At 36.7% G+C, this 15,980-nt stretch overlaps 1 pseudogene; it reads left to right on the top strand.

Annotated features, from left to right (window-relative positions):
- Positions 1 to 7,503: 7,503 nt before the first annotated feature.
- Positions 7,504 to 8,442, top strand: LOC132493591 (olfactory receptor 8B12-like; annotated as a pseudogene).
- Positions 8,443 to 15,980: the final 7,538 nt, after the last annotated feature.

Below are 15,980 nucleotides of genomic sequence, written 5' to 3'. Positions count from 1 at the left end.
ATGCTGGGACATTAAAGAAGTTTCAATAAATTTGGAAGAACCTAAAGTGTACAGAGTATATTCTCTGACTACCGTGGAATTAAGTTTTAGAAACTAAGAAGAGATCACTGCAAAAACAGTGTCAAGAGATAAGATCATGAAAGAATAGGATTTAGTATCTCTATGGTTTGGAAGAGAAGGAAAGAGAAGAAAGAAGCACAAATTAAATCTGACTAAAAGTTTGAGCCCAGGGAACCATGAGTAGGATGGCAGAGATGAAGAAATAAGGAGTGGAGACGGTAAGGAGCTAGGTTTTAGGCTATTTGGAAATTGGACTACACATTCTTTTTTTTTTTTTTTTTTTTTTTTGCTGTACGCGGGCCTCTCACTGCTGTGGCCTCTCCCGTTGCGGAGCACAGGCTCCGGACACACAGGCCCCGCGGCCATGGCTCGCGGGCCCAGCCGCTCCGCGGCATGTGGGATCCTCCGGGATCGGGGCACGAACCCGTGTCCCCTGCATCGGCAGGCGGACTCTCAACCACTGCGCCACCAGGGAGGCCCCTACACATTCTTTTTTTAAAAAATTTATTTAATTTATTTTTTATTTTTGGCTGCGTTGGGTCTTCATTGATGTGCACAGACTTTTTCTGTTTGCGGCAAGCGGGGGCTACTCTTCCTTGTGCTCAGGCTTCTCATTGCGATGGCTTCTCTTGTTGCAAAGCACGGGCTCTAGACACGTGGGCTTCAGTAGTTGTGGCTTGCAGGTTCTAGAGTGCAGGCTCAGTAGTTGTGGTGCACAGGCTTAGTTGCTCCATGGCACATGGGATCTTCCCAGACCAGGGCTCGACCTGTGTCCCCTGCATTGGCAGGCAGATTCTTAACCACTGTGCCACCAGGGAAGCCCTGAACTACACATCCTTAAATAACCCAATTTTGAGAAAGAAACCACAAGGGAAATTAGAAAATATTTTTAAACTGAATAAAAAATGACAAAAAATAAAAAGCTAAGCATTTTGTGGTGTAGCTAAGGCAGTTTCTGGAGGGAAATTTATAATTTTAAATGCCTATATTAGAGGAGAAAAAAAGTTTAAAATTGACAACCAATGTTTCTCACCTTAAAAATCTAGAGATAGAAAAGCAAACTGAATCCAAAGTGAGAGGAAGGAAAGAAATGATAAAGATGAGAGTATAAATTAATGAAACAGAATATCAGTAATTTACAGAGAAAAACAATTAAAACTTAACAACTTTTAAGAAATCAAGAAAGTTGATAAAATACTAGCTAGACTCATCAAAAAAAGATATAAAACAAAAATTAATAATATCAGGAATGAAAAGGGGGCAATCACTACAGATCCCAAAGATATTTTTTTAAAAATAAATAAATATTATGAACTTTACCCTGATAAAGTTGATAACTTAGAGAAACTGGGATATTCTTTAAAAGATGCAAATTTGTAAAACTTACAAAAGAAGAAACAGAAATCTGAATAGTCCTAAATTATTAAAGAAAATCCTTCCCAAAAAGGAAATTCCAGGCTTTAATACTGAATTCTTCTAAATATTTAAGGACAAAATATAGATTAACAGTGATATGGAAGAAGTAAATTGGAATGCAAGAGTTCAATTCATTTAAATTCATTTTCATTTATTCTTCTTTCCCTTGGATGCACAGAAACATTAGTTAATTCTCATCCTAGAAATTCTTTTTTTTTTTGGCTTCTGTGAATTTCATGAATTCAAGAAATATTTACTTACCCTTTGACTATTCTGTCTTTAAATATTTCTACTTGGAACAATTCATCATTTTCTGTGATCAGAGTATCCTAATTTGTATTTTGACCCCTTTCTCGCAAGCGCTGTTCCTCCATTGCCAATTTTTTACTTTTCCTTTTAAAGATATTTGTCAGCATTTTATCATCTAGTCTAAAATCTAGCTCCTTAGCCTTTCCACTCCTTATTTATTCCTTTCTGCCATCCTACTCACGGTTCCCTGGGCTCAAAATTTTAGTCAGATTTAATTTGTGCTTCTTTCTTCTCTTTCCTTCTATTCCAAACCATAGACATACTAAATCCTGTATTTCCATGTTCTTATCTCTTGATGCTATTTTCACTTTACTATTTCCACTGCTTGTGAAACCTTAACTGATTTTCCTGCTTTCAGTCTGTCCCTATTTTAACTAATTCTGTGTACCACTACAGTCTTAAATATTTTTCTCATTCAAAGGTACAGATCTGAATAGTAATGACGATAACAGCAGTAACAACAATATAATATTTTTTGTGTCTTCTATGTTCTATGTAATGGAAGATACATCATTTATGATTATTATCCCCATTTTAAGATGAGTAATTTGAAGCTCAAAGTTCCCAAGGCCACACAGCTAGTAAGTGTCAGAGCCAGGAATTGTAAAGGTTGGCTTGATTCCACATACAATTTCTCATTTAACTGGGATATATTTCAGAGTGAGAGAAGCTGCTACTACTAATAATTTTTGGGGACAAGAGATTTTAACTGGGGCCAACCCAAATGAGCTAGAATTTATAGTACCCCACTAATACTATCTTCTACTTCCTCTCCAATAAAGACATAGGAAAGTTGGGCAGTCTGCTTTGGGGACAAAGAAGATGTGTTAATTTTTGTACTTGTTGAGTTCAGGGTGACAACAGGACAGCATACTGGAACATTTTAATAGAGAGGTTGTATACACAAGACAGGGAATTAACAGAAAGATGAGAACTAGAGGTACAAACTTAGGAACTAGTAATAAAGATGATGTTGTTGAAGTCATGAATGAGCTCACCAAACATTTAAGGAAGAAGAGGCTCAGATGGTTGAGAACTAAACACTGGAAATTTTGAAACATGAAGGGAATAAAGTGGTAAAGAGACAGAACATGAGATGCCTCTATAAGACTGTAAACCCCTTTGGGGAATGAACCATTTCTTTTGAATCACTTTACCTAGCATTTTAATGTGCCAAGTAAATATATCAGAAACCAACTGAACATTAAGTATAATACAGACCATATGACTTCTGATAGATTGATTTAATGTTATGCCTGTCCTTAGACCCTAACTGAAGTCATATCAATTGAAAACATTTCAGCTGTCATATTTTCTCTCTGTACAGGCTCTTCGACTTTTTTTTGGTTGGAATTATGGCTTATTCTTGTATTTCTCTTGTGTGGAGTGAAGGGTACACCACTCTGGTGCTGACTGAAGGCCTACCAGACATTTGAGGGTTAGTGAATATGTGTGAGGCATATGTACATAGACACTGCATTATACAGACATTTTCCACATGAGTATGTTATAAACCATGTCTCACAGGTATTTTAGTGTTAGCAGTTAGTAGACAAGGAATCCATTATACAGAGATTCGAGTTTTGGGAAAGAGTTCTGTGACAAAAGTAACTTAATCAAGAATATTTATTTCTATGTTTCTCTCTGCTTGTACTGGAGCAAGTGAACACTGAAAATGACTTTAGAGAAGTCCTGGTTCACTTGAAATAAAACCTTGATGCATTTAAAATACAATTTCCATGGAAACTGTCTCTGAAGTGACAAAAATCGCAGAAGAGTTTTCCCTGGTGTGGCATCATGCCTGCAAGAACCCTCTAAGATTCCTAGAGGAAAGTGAACATTTAATGAACCCCTAAGCTCTTCTTTGCCCTTGGGTCTTAAGAAGAGCTTATTTATGGTGATTACTCTAATTTTTTGATAATGGATTGTTTTTCTCTATTTCTTAAATATGTGAAGTGGGATTGAGAATAAGGATTGGGATTCATTTGAGTCACTCTGGACCACGGACAATTCTCAGTGTAAATGAGACAGATGAGACTCCATCATTGCTGAGTCTTAGCAAGTGCTCATTGATGTATGTGTACCTACTCATAAACATACAGTGGTTTTAGTTGGGCTTGCTTGGAGAAAGGTGGACCCCTGCGTTTGTGTTTTGATTTCACAACTTCTCCAAGAGGACTCCAGCCCTTAACTCATACCAAAAATATATATAACTCATCTGTTAACTTCCCCAAATAGAAATTTATTTTTTGGATAGAAAATCTACTATCCTTAATATTTAAAAGATCCTGGTAAAGAGTGTAGAATGCAAATTGCTACATAGAATTTTATTAGGCTTTATATCAGTTTCAGTCAATAACCTACATTGTGTGATTGTCACTGTCTGAAACCTCAGCAAGGTCTCTTGCCTCTCTATCCTGTTACTATGATCAAAATTTTCTCCCTCACAGCCAGCAATTTGGGATACAGTATTGCATTTAAAGTGCAGGAAAAAGATGTGATGCCTTGGAAAGGTGCTCTGTTAAGCCATGAACATGCCATGTTTTGTTAGAGTAACTGTTCTTATCAGGATAAGCTTTTCAGGTATCTTTCAAGTCATCGCTCAAACATCAGATTACTCTGCTTAAAGTTGAAATCTGTAACGCTTGTGTTTTCTATCCCTTTCCCTTGTTTTCCTTTTCTTCATCACATTTTTCATGTCACATGTTTTACCTTTTTCTTTCATGTATCTTTTGTCTTCTCCCAATTGAATGAAAGCTCCATGAGGGCAGGAATCCTTTTTTGTTTTTGTTTTGCTTTTTCACTGAAGAATAACCAGGTCTTAGAAGGGTTTCAGGGACAGGGTATATATTCATTAGGTACTTGCTGAAGGAATGCCATTTTTGTTCAAAATCTTTCATCAACTCCACTTTACCTGGCAGGTTGGCTGCAGAGTTTGTTCTCTGCTTTTAGGTCTTGACAAAAGTTGTTATTAACCCAGTAGTGGGACTGCTGGGTCATATGGTAGTTCTATTTGTAGTTTTTTAAGGAAACTCCATACTGTTCTCCATAGACGCTGTATCAATTTACATTCTCACCAACAGTGCAAGAGGGTTCCCTTTTCTCCACACCCTCTCCAGCATTTATTGCTTGTAGATTTTTTGATGATGGCCATTCTGACCTGTGTGAGGTGATACCTCATTGTAGTTTTGATTTGCATTTCTCTAACTATTAGTGATGTTGAGCATTCTTTCATGTGTTTGTTGGCCATCTGTATGTCTTCTTTGGAGAAATGTCTATTTAGTTCTTCTGCCCATTTTTTGATTGGGTTGTTTGTTTTTTTTGATATTGAGCTGCATGAGCTGCTTATATATTTTGGAGATTAATCCTTTGTCAGTTGCTCCGTTTGCAAACATTTTCTCCCATACTGAGGGTTGTCTTTTCGTCTTGTTTGTGGTTTCCTTTGCTGTGCAAAAGCTTTTAAGTTTCATTAGGTCCCATTTGTTTATTTTTGTTTTTATTTCCATTTCTCTAGGAGGTGGGTCCAAAAGGATCTTGCTGTGATTTATGTCATAGAGTGTTCTGCCTATGTTTTCCTCTAACTACTGAGCGTATACCCTGAGAAAACCATAATTCGAAAAGAGTCATGTACCACAATGTTCACTGCAGCACTATTTACAATAGCCAGGACATGGAAGCAACCTAAGTGTCCATTGACAGATGAATGAATAAAGAAGATGTGGCACATATATACAATGGAATATTACTCAGTCATAAAAAGAAATGAATTTGGGTTATTTGTAGTGAGGTGGATGGACCTAGAGTCTGTCATACAGAGTGAAGTAAGTCAGAAAGAGAAAAACAAATACCATATGCTAAAACATATATATGGAATCTAAAAAAAAAAATGGTTCTGAAGAACCTAGGGGCAGGACAGGATGAAAGATGCAGACATAGAGAATGGACTTGAGGACACGGGGAGGGGGAAGGGTAAGCTGAGATGAAATGAGAGAGTGGCATTGAAATATATACACTACCAAATGTAAAATAGCTAGCTAGTGGGAAGCAGCCGCATAGCACAGGGAGATCAGCTCGGTGCTTTGTGACCACCTAGAGGGGTGGGACAGGGAGACACAAGAGGGAGGGGATATTAGGATATATGTATCCATATAGCTGATTCACTTTGTTATACAGCAGCAACTAACACAACAATGTAAAGCAATTATACTCCAACAAAGACGTTAAAAAAAAAAAGAGAAATGTGTGTGAACAAACAACTCATGAGATGGGAACTTGAAGTGGCTATTAAAAATTTGGAAAAAAAAGGTTGTTATTAGTTATCTGACAAATATTTGTTTTTAGTAATCAAGATTAAACAGCATGATCAAGTATTGGAGAAAAAGCAGAGAAAGCTTCTTTAGGTTTAAGCTTGGAGAACATGCAAATAATTCTTGGTATATTTTAGAGGTGACTGAAATAATGAATATCCTCCTCTGAAGTCCAATACCCCTAATTTTACCCTTCTTGTCTCTAATACTTTCTACATTCCATTAAAATTATGTAAGTACTTGTTTTTATCTATAAAGAATCTCATGAGATCCTAGAAAGTAAAAATGCTGATTCAGAGATTTCATTGTCACTTACAGGGAGGTATTGTAGCCCAGTGATTAAGACTAAGAAGTTTGGAGTTGAACAGGCTAGGTTTTGACTCAACATTCGGGAACTTCTAGCAGTGTATGCTCCTCACTTTTAAAGTAGAGATTAATAGGTCTAATATATAAGGTTGTTGTGAGGAATAAACAAGATAAAATTATTTGTGCATTGCTTTAGATACTTGGTGTCATATGAGGGTCCTGGGTCAGATACAGTGTTTGGGTACATGGTAAGTGCTCAATACACGGCAGCAAGAATTATTTTTCCCACACTACTTTGTTCTTAATTGTGCTTAAAAAGATATCACCTGAATAAAAGAATAGGTCATTAAAAGCCGTGTCAAGCATTATCAAAGATTTAAATAAACATTTTCTTCTTCCTCAGGGAAGGTGGTCTCTGGAGCAGTATCTTGAGGGAGTCTCTTGTAACTAGGTCAACTGAGATCTCTAATCCAGAATAAAACTCTTTAGTCTCCTGTTATCCATGTGCATTAGGAAAGGATGCTGTTTCATCCCTGGAAGCTGGACAGAGGCTTGGGGCAAAGCCACAGTCAGAGATCTTGTTCTTCTGCTCAGTAAGAGAATCAAGATAAACTAGAGGTTTTAATCCTTAAAGTAGAGAAGCAGAAGCAAAGGACTCTGAACTCCAAGTTTTCACCTTCTTTTCACCAGGGCATTTGAGTCTCCATGAAGGAGATGGATGAGAGCCAGTAGAGCACAGCACTGTGACTCCAAACAGAAGGAGGGTGAATGCCTGCCTGACCTGGTATGTCCTGTAGCAGAGTGGTTACAAGATCAAACACTGGGAACCAGACGACCTGTATTCATTCACCTTCTGCTGAAACTTAGGAGCACTGGGTTTTGTGCAAGTCACTTAGGTCCAATGTCCTCATCTGTCATATAGGGATAATCAAAATGCCACACAGCATTTAGATCAATGCCTATCCCATAGTTAGTGCTCAGTAAATGTTCCTTTTATTTTCTTCGCCATCTCACCTCCATAACTTCCATTAACTTCCATAATATGTTGCCTCTGTTTCATTTAGTGACTCTTTTCTTTTCCCCTCACAGGTTCTCCTAGAGGAGAATGGCTGCAGATAACATCTCCCCTGTGACAGGGTTTATCCTCGCAGGCTTAACAGACCAGCCAGAACTCCAGATCCCCCTCTTCTTCCTGTTTCTAAGTTTCTACATGGTCACTGTGGTGGGGAACCTGGGGTTGATAACCTTGATTAGACTGAATTCTCACCTTCATATTCCCATGGACTTTTCCCTCTTCAACTTGTCCTTCATGGATTTTAGTTACTCCACTACCCTCACCCCTAAAATGCTGATGGGTTTTGTTTCAAAGAAGAACATCTTCTCCTATGCAGGCTGTATGACTCAGGTTTTTTTCTTCTGTTTCTTTTATTTTCTGAATCCTACATCCTGTCAGCGATGGTATATGATCGCTATGTCGCCATCTGTAAACCACTGGTGTACATGGTCACCATGTCTCCTCAGGTTTGTTTATTTCTTTTGTTGGGGGGGGTCTGTGGGATGGGAGTGTTTGGGGCTGTGGCCCATATAGGAAACATAATGTTTATGACCTTCTGTGCTAACAAACCTTGTCAATCACTTTATGTGTGACACCATTCCCCTCCTTGAGCTCTCCTGCAACAGCTCCTACAAAAATTTACTGGTGGTCTTTCTTGTTGTGACCATTGGCATTGGGGTGCCCATTGTTGCCATTTTTATCTCTTACGGTTTTATTCTTTCTACGATTCTCCACATTAACTTTACAGAGGGTTGATCCAAAGCCTTTAGTACCTGCAGTTCCCATATAATTGTGGTTCCTCTTTTCTTTGGGTTAGGAGCTTTTGTGTACCTCAAACCACCTTCTATTTTACCCCTTGGCCATGGGAAAGTGTCCTCCATATTCTATACTGCTGTTGTGCCCCTGTTCAACCCCTTAATCTATAGCCTGAGGGGTAAGGATGTCAAAGTTGCCCTGAAGAAAACCTTGGGCGGAAAAGTCTTCTCTTGAAAATGATTGAGAAAGGAGCTCCAAAGCTTTATCAATTTTTAATTTTTTTTTTCAGTGAAGGAAACAAATGCCAGCCAGTGCTTGTTCTCCTATAGTTAAAGGAAATTTTTAACTTGCTCTTAAGCATTATATTTCTCTACTCCTTACTCCAGCCTAACTATTCCAATCATTCTTTGTTTTATGAAAACAGTTTTCACAGTCATACAGGGTTACTCTTAAATAGGTCTCAGAAATGATTTAATCCAGCCCCTCATATGACACATTACACACTGGTGACTCATAAATATTTTGAGGTGGCCCATGGACACACATGTACCTGGTGCCAGAGGTGGGATCGGAATCTAGGCCCTTCAGTTTGAATCTACTGTGCTCTGCTTTCCTTTAGCCATGCTTTCTTGATCCATCTTTTCCTTGGAAGATTTCATTTCAAAGGTTTGTGTGTGTGTATGTGTGTGTGTGTGTGTGTGTGTGTGTGTGTGTGTGATTTTTTTTTTCTTTTTTCTTTTTGGCCATACAGCATGGCATGCGTGATCTTAGCTCCCTGACCAGGGGTTGAACTCGTGCCCCCTGCAGTGGGAGCACAAAGTCTTAGCCACTGGACTGCCCGGGAAGTCCCTCATTTCAGAGGTTTTTATTTTTGCATTTAAAGAAACCTAATTCTATTTACAGTGATGTCATGAAACTTTTCAGTGGTTAATTTTTGGAATATTTTTGTAAGAATGTTGGAGGTGAAAAATTTGGTGATTTTGTCTTGGCAAAATTAAAAAAAATGTTTCAATATTTTTGGGTATGAAATAAAGTTCCATACAGAACCAAGCATAGTGCCCACTGAGGTGGTGTACAGAGCTCTAAGGACACAGGCTAACTTATTAGACCTTCTAATGGAGAGATATACAGATTTAAGGGAGTTAAAGATGTTGGATATGAACTTCACTCATTATTTCCACACTAATATGATAGAACTTGGAGCCTCACTTCAAGGGTCTGAATGATGTAACTGAGCAATAGATAGCTTTGGGTGGAAGGGAGACACTAGAGCAGTAACAACCAACCAACCAACCAGTTATTATGAAGGCAGATGCCGTTGTACTTTAAGGCATTGCATATAGCTATGATCTTTTAATAGTAGGGCAAAAGGGAAACAGATGGTGGTCTCAAGACAGGTCATATATTCACAGCATTGGGCAAATGGAGGTACAGCTTTATATAAAGACTCAGAAGAACATTTTTTTTTTTAGTCTGAACACATTATAAGAAGCAACACTATGTGACCTGTTTGCAAGATACTGTGACTTTTGAGCTTTTTTTTAGAAAAGTTCTGTTCCATTAGAAAAAAAGGGAAAGTTTGGATACACGTTTAGTTTTGTCCTTTGACATGGTTCTGTTCAATGAGGATGTAATAAAAAGAACGAACGTGCAATGGAGGATTGTGCTTTCAGACTGTACGGCAGAGGGACAATTAGCTTGATTCAGGATGTTTATGGATTGAGGGTACAGTGGGGGTGATGGAGAATCAGTACAATATTGGTAAGTAAAAAAACAATGCCACCTCCATTTAAATTGGAGTGTAAGCTATATATAGCAAAGTGCACCAATTTTAAGTGCTCAATTAATTTTTTCACATACATAAGGCTATGTAACCACCACCTATACCAAGGTAGAGAAGATTTTTATCATTTCAGAATATTCTTGTCTGCCTCTTCCCAGTAAGTATTACTACCCACTCTCTTTCTGGAAATACCTACTATTCTTACTTTTATCATTACAGATTCACTTTGCTCGGTCTTGAGCTTCAAGTAAATGTTAAATATTACATTTACTTTTTAAAAAAATTTCTGGCTTCTTTCTCTCAATACAAAGTATAGTGTGAAATTCATCTATAACATTGTATGTGTAGGTATTTTGCTCTTGGTTATTGCTGTTTAGTATTCCACTGTATGAATATAGAGCAATTTATTTTTCAATGATCCTCTTAATAAACATTTAGCATGTTTTCAGTTTCTGCATATTATTAATAAAACTGCTAAGAAGGGCTTCCCTGGTGGCGCAGTGGTTGAGAGTCAGCCTGCCGATGCAGGGGACACGGGTTCGTGCCCTGGTCTGGGAAGATCCCACATGCCGCGGAGCGGCTGGGCCCGTGAGCCATGGCCGCTGAGCCTGCACATCCAGAGCCTGTGCTCCGCAACGGGAGAGGCCACAACAGTAAGAGGCCCACGTACCGCAAAAAAAAAAAAAAAAAAAAAAAAAAAACAACTGCTAAGAACATTCTTGAGCATGTAGCTTTTTTTTTTTTTTTGTAATTTACACTTATTTATCTTGGTTCTATAGCTAGATGTGGATTACTGGGCCACAGGATAGGCATACTTCTAGGCTTCTTAAATACTAATAAACTGTCTTCCAAGATATTTAAATTGATTTGCACTCCCAGTAGTTTCCAGGTAAGGATGCTCATCTTTCTTCTGAACATTTGTTATTTTCAGTCCTTTTCATCTTACCTACTCTTTTGGGTGGTAGTGCACTATCATTTTAGTCTTTTTTTACATTTCCCTAATAAATAATGATTTTGAGCACTTCTTACTATATTCTTTAGAATTTAGACATCACCTTTATGAAGTGTCTGTTCAAGTCTTTTGTCCACTTAAAAATAGTGTGTTAGTCTTTTAAAATTATTATTAATTTGAGCTTTAAGAAAGCATATTCTGGATATGAGTTGTTTTTCAGACATATACATTTGCTCAGCCTATAGCTTGGCCATTCACATGGCTATTCTTAGCAATGTTTTATAGTAATAGATCTTTTAATTTTAATGAAGTTCAATTTATCATACTGTTAATGCTGTGTCCTATTTAATCTTTGTTTATTACAAAATTACAAATACATTCCTATGTTTTCTTTTGAAAGCTTTATTGTTTGTCCTTTAATATTTATATATGTTATCAATTTTAAATTAGTTATGTATGGTATGAGGGAATACGTTTATTTTTTTCATGATATTATATATCATGAATACATGTATTTTTTCAAGATATTAAATTGCTTTAGGATAATTTATGGAGAAGGCCATCTCTCCTCTTTAAATTGTATTGGCTTTATATGGATCTATTTGATGATCACGTGACAATGTTTTTATGGGACTAGATGGAGAGAATCAGGATTGGAGCCAAGGTGGTATATCCTACCAGTACAATGTTCCCTGGAAGTGTTAAGAAAAGACATTCTTGTCTTGTTTTGAAGCTGACATTATATTTATCCCTAGGAATTTGATATCTTTTGCTACTTCAAATGAATTATTAAAATTTAATTTTCAATCATTTTTTACTAGTATTTAAAATACAATTGATTCTTACATATTGATTTTGTACCCAGTAACCTTGATACTTTTGTTTATTAATTCTAATTATTACTTTAACAAAAGAGGAAATAGGAAATCTTTTTTTTTGTATTTCTATATACACAATTATGCCATCTGCAAATAAAGGCAGGATTAATTGTCTTAATGATCTTTTATTTTCCTCATTGCACTAAGACATCCAATACAATGATGAGTAGAGGTAAAAATAATGGATATCTCTGTCTTGTTTATGACCTTAGGGTAAAAGCATTCAGGTTTTTGCTCCTGAATATGATGTTTGCTGTAGCTTGTTTGTTTGTTTTTAGATAGCAACGATTAAGAGTGGGTGATTAACTTCCATTTAAATGTAATATTTTTTTCAAGAGCATACATATACATAGTAAAAAATTAAACAGTACAAAAAAGAATATAGTAAAAATAAGCTTTTCTTTCCCTTTAGTTCTTCCATGTCTCTGTTGTTGCCTTAGATGTAACTAATCCTAGAAATGGTATAGGTATATACAAGCATATCTCTATATCTATTTATATTTATTTACATATTTATCTATATATATTTAGAGATCCCTTTTTTGTTTTAAAATTCTATAAAAGGGCATTAAAAGGTGTATCTTCCAATAGAAATGGTTTAGGGACTTCCCTGGTGGTGCAGTGGTTAAGAATCCACTTGCCAACGCAGGGGACACAAGTTTGAGCCCTGGTCCAGGAAGATTCCACATGCCGCGGAGCAACTAAGCCCATGTGCCACAACTACTGAGCCTGTGCTCTAGAGCCCACGTGGCACAACTACTGAAGCCCACACGCCTAGAGCCCATGCTCCACAACAAGAGAAGCCACCGCAATGAGAAGCCCGCGCACTGCAACAAAGAGTTGCCCCCACTCGCCACAACTAAAGAAAGGCTGCAAGCAGCAACGAAGACCCAACACAGCCAAAAATAAATAAATAAATGAATGAATAAATAAATGTATTAAAAAAAAGAAATGGTTTAAAGAGGGAGTGAGCAGAGGACATTGCTGGGCAAGAAGAAGAGGAATCAAATACAGAAGAGACAAGGGACAGGGTGTGAGTAGGAAAGAGAGAAAAGAAGAGGCAACACAGCAAACTCATGGTAGCTTCAGTTCTGGTAACATTTTAAATTCTCTTGATTTTCTGTCCCTACCCCATGGTTTGACTAACTGTACCTTTGTTTGCTTGTTGCTGTAGTGGGGGCAGAGCCATTGAATACGTGAGGTGCTAGAATGGCAAGCACTTTCAATTCAACAAACTTTTATATATTCGCTCATTTATCTATTTAAAAAAAAAAAAAGGTTGGTTTCAGTTCCAAGAGGTAAAGAGCTTGGAAGCTATCATAGTCATTCTCACAATAAGAAAAAATCTGAACAAACTGAAAAGTTAACAACTCTTCTTAGATCCAAAAGAGAATTGGGGTCACAGGACAAACTGACTCCCAGAAAACTGGAGAGAGAGTTGAGAATACAGAATCACAGTTTACTTAGAGCAGAAGCTGCTGGAGCTGGTATACATGTATTGGTTGTAACACTTAAACAGTAACTGATGAATTGCTGGAGGATGATTATGGACTATCTCGAAATGTAAAAGCTCTTGGGGACTCAGTCTTAGTGAAGCACCAACACTTTTGTGGATTTTACCTCCAGGAACACCACCAGGTTCTCAGGGAAAATCTCCTCCAGCTTTGGGTGGGGGTGGGGGTGGAGTAACCATTTTAAAACACACTCAGGGCTTTCTGTTCTCTGCCTGCCCTTAAGGGAAACTACTTTACCAGAACCTAAACTATGTTGGAGGTGGGAAATACCCAACTCCTGATCCTCCTGTTCCCTTTAGTCTTCCTGTCCCAACAAGTCTTCTTTGTAACAGGCTATAGAGCTGAAAGAACTGCAAGACTCAGACTCTAATTGAGAAAGAGTCTCTAGGGAAATCAAAAGACAAAAGGGGAGAAAAAAATGACACTAGAGAAAACTGAAGCCTCAGACACCCACAGCTATAGCAAACAGTAAACACAGCATAAATCCTAGCCAGATAAACATAAAACCTCACACTAAAATCCTATTTACCTCAGTTCCTATTACCCAAAACATCATGCCTGTCTTTTGACAAAAAAATAGCAAGATACACTGAAGGGCAATATAAAACAAAGTCTGATGAGACAAAGCAACCAAAAGTACCAGACTCAGGTATAGCAGAGATGTCAGAATTCTCAGACAAGGAATTTTTAAAAATTATGTTTAATGTGCTAAAGATTCTAAAAATAAGCAAGAACAGTGGGTAATGTAAGCAGAGAGATGGAAACTCTAAGAAAGAATCAAAGGGAAATGTTAGAAATCAAAACACTGTGACAAAAATGAAAAATGTCTTTGATGGGCTCACTAACAGACTGGGCATGGTAGAGGAAAGAATCAGTGATCTTGAAGAAATGTCAATAGAAATCTCCCAAACTGAAATGTAAAGAGAAAAAAAGAATGAAAAATATGGAGCAGAATATCCAATAACCATGGGACAATTATAAAAGGTATAACATATACATAATGAGAATACCAGAAAAGAAAAAAGAAACCAAAGAAAAAATTGAAATAACAGCTGAGAATTTTCTAAAATCAATTACAGACATGAAACTACAGATGTAGGAACTCAGTGAAACCAAGCATGATAAATACCAAAAAATCTATACTTAGCCATATTACATTCAAATGGCAGAAAACTAGACAAAGAGAAAACCTTGAAAGAAGCCAGAGGAAAAATACCTACCTTACCTATATAGATACATGGATAAGAAGTACAAAATACTTCTCTTTAGAAACCATGCAAGAGGAGAGTGGAGTGATGTATTTAAGTATTGAAAGAAAAAAATCCCACCAATCTAGATTTTTTATTCAGTAAAATTATCCTTCTCAGAAAAACAAAAACTGAATTTGTTGCCAGTAGACCTGCCTTGCAAGAATGTTAAAGGAGTTCTTTAGAGAAGAAAATATGTCAGAAACTGAGATCTACATAAAAAAGGATGAGCTTTAGAGGAGGAATAAATATAGGTAAAATAAAACTTTTAATTTTAAATTCTTAGCTGATCTAATAGATAAATATTTGTTCAAATGATAATAGCACCAATGTAATGGGTAATGAGGTAACCATGGTTATGGATAGGTGAAATGAATGACAGCAATGTCATAACGGATGAGAAAGAGGAATTGGGAATACTCTGTTATAAGGTACCTTCTATACCCATGAAGTGATATAGTGTTATTTGAAAGTAAACTTAGATTAGTTATAAAGGTACAATTCAAATTCTGGGGCAATCATCAAAAATAGAAAAAGAAGTATAACTGATATGCTAAGAGAGGAGAAAATGGAATAATATAAGTTCAATTAAAACTAGGGAAGGTAGAATGATAATGGAAAGTAAAAAAGAACAAGTGCAGCAAATAGAAAACATTCAAATATTGCAGGCATGAATTCAACTATATCAATAATTACTTTAAATATGAATAGTCTAAATGCACCAATTAAAAGAAAGAGACTGACAGAATAGGTAAAATAAAAGACCCAGTGATATGCAGTCTATAAACAACCCACTTTAAATATAAAGACACAGATTAAAATAAAGGGATGGAGTAAGATATACCATGCTAACACTAATCAAAAGAAAGCCAGCTTATCTATATTAATTTAAGACACATCAGATTTCTGAACAAGGAAAATTATCAAGGATAAAGAAGGCATTACATAATAATAAAGGGGTCAATTCTCCAAGAAGACATAAGAATTCTTAAGTGTACGTACCAGAAAACAAGGCACCAAAAAATGTGAGGCAAAAACTGATGTAACTGGTCGGAGAAAGAGATGAATTCACTATTATAGCCAGAGACTTCAACACCCCTCTATCAGTAATTGACAGATGCAGAAGCCAGAAAATCAGTAAAATATAGTCATACTGAACAACACTATCAATCAACTTGATCTAACCGACATTTCTAGAACACTTCATCCAACAACAGCAGAATACACATTCTTCTCAAGCTCATATGCAACATTTACCAAGACAGACCACATTCTGGACCATGAAACACACCTGAGCAAATTTAAAAAAATAGAAATCACACAAAATATGCTCTCAGACCACAATGGAATTCAACAGAAATCAACAATACAAAAATAGGAGAAACATTTATAAGTATT

Source organism: Mesoplodon densirostris, chromosome 7 (genome assembly GCF_025265405.1).
Source record: "Mesoplodon densirostris isolate mMesDen1 chromosome 7, mMesDen1 primary haplotype, whole genome shotgun sequence".
NCBI lineage: Eukaryota > Metazoa > Chordata > Mammalia > Artiodactyla > Ziphiidae > Mesoplodon > Mesoplodon densirostris.
The sequence above is the reverse complement of the archived record's forward strand: the minus strand, read 5'-3'. Positions and strand labels throughout refer to the sequence as shown.